The 1,109-nt window shown below is 51.6% G+C and overlaps 1 protein-coding gene across 1 annotated transcript in view; it reads right to left on the bottom strand.

Moving 5' to 3' along the window:
- The window catches only part of DNAH14 (dynein axonemal heavy chain 14), a gene marked incomplete at its 5' end in the record, with an annotated part of 314,106 nt that overhangs the window by 3,116 nt on the left and 309,881 nt on the right, over positions 1-1,109 (bottom strand). The window lies entirely within an intron of this gene.

Raw genomic sequence — 1,109 nt, 5'->3', positions numbered from 1 at the left:
CCCACCCCCACAGCTCCTTTCTGTGACAGCCCAAGCACCAGCCCAGCCCCCTGCATGTGAAAAATTAACCCTTGAGGGAACCTGAACAGAAGTGCCCTAAGGTGCTCTGCTCCAGAGCACCTCCAGCCTAATAGCTGATTTATGGAGGATTCATTTTTCACACCATGAACGATTTTAAAAGCACTGTAGCCGTGAACATGTTATGTCAAGGCCGTAGAGTGCTTTCAGGGGACAGATTGTGTGGAAAATACTAAGTTGTGAAAGTACCCTTAGATACTGACAGTTGAGAGAAAAACAAGTGTGACTCGTAGATGATACACTAATAGTGCCAGATGGAAGCTGATCGAGACAAAGCAGGGGTGAGCAAAATATGGGCCATGGGCTGGATGCAGCTGGTGGACCGAAGTTTGTTTGTTTGTTTGGTTTTTTTTGCCCAGTAGTCCAGGCACAGTGGCAATCTGGGCTGTGGCATGCCCTGGCCCTGTCACCTTCCCAAGATCCTGGGGTCTCCATGGAGACAGGCTGGGAGCTACAACAGGATCCAGGATCTTGGAGTGGTGACAACATGGGGCCTCAGCCAGGGCAGAGCTATGATTGTTTTCTGCATGCCCCTGCCCATGGAACCTGTGCCTGTTTCAGCGGTGTGTGGGCAGCAGGTTGCAACCCTGCCCTTCCCACTCCTAAACACTGCTCTCCGCCTGCCTGCCACCCCATCCCATACAGGTGCTTTGGTGAGTCATTGCACAGAGGGGGAGGGTGCTCACTAGGGCTGTGCGAAGCTTTGTTCCCTGATTTGATTCAGTGGAGATTCGGCCCAATTTGGTGGCCAAATCTCTGAATCAAATCAAAGGACGCTTTAATCTTCGAATTGCATCAGAACCCTCCAAATCCATTTGGAAAGATTCAGCGACTCAGACATAGACACAGCTTTAAATGTTTTTTCTACATACCTCAAGGTAGCGAGTGGTTCATGAATGCTGCGATGCTGAGGCGCATGGAGCATCCCACAGGAGTACACGGGGCTCCCCAGTGCACTCAGCAGCAGACTCACAAGTGGACCAGAAGCACTTATGGGTTTGCCAGGGAGCATGCAGGGAGCTCTCCCCGCC

The sequence above is a fragment of the Crocodylus porosus genome, unplaced genomic scaffold (assembly GCF_001723895.1).
Source record: "Crocodylus porosus isolate Cpor-Errol unplaced genomic scaffold, CroPor_comp1, whole genome shotgun sequence".
Lineage (NCBI taxonomy): Eukaryota > Metazoa > Chordata > Crocodylia > Crocodylidae > Crocodylus > Crocodylus porosus.
The sequence above is the reverse complement of the archived record's forward strand: the minus strand, read 5'-3'. Positions and strand labels throughout refer to the sequence as shown.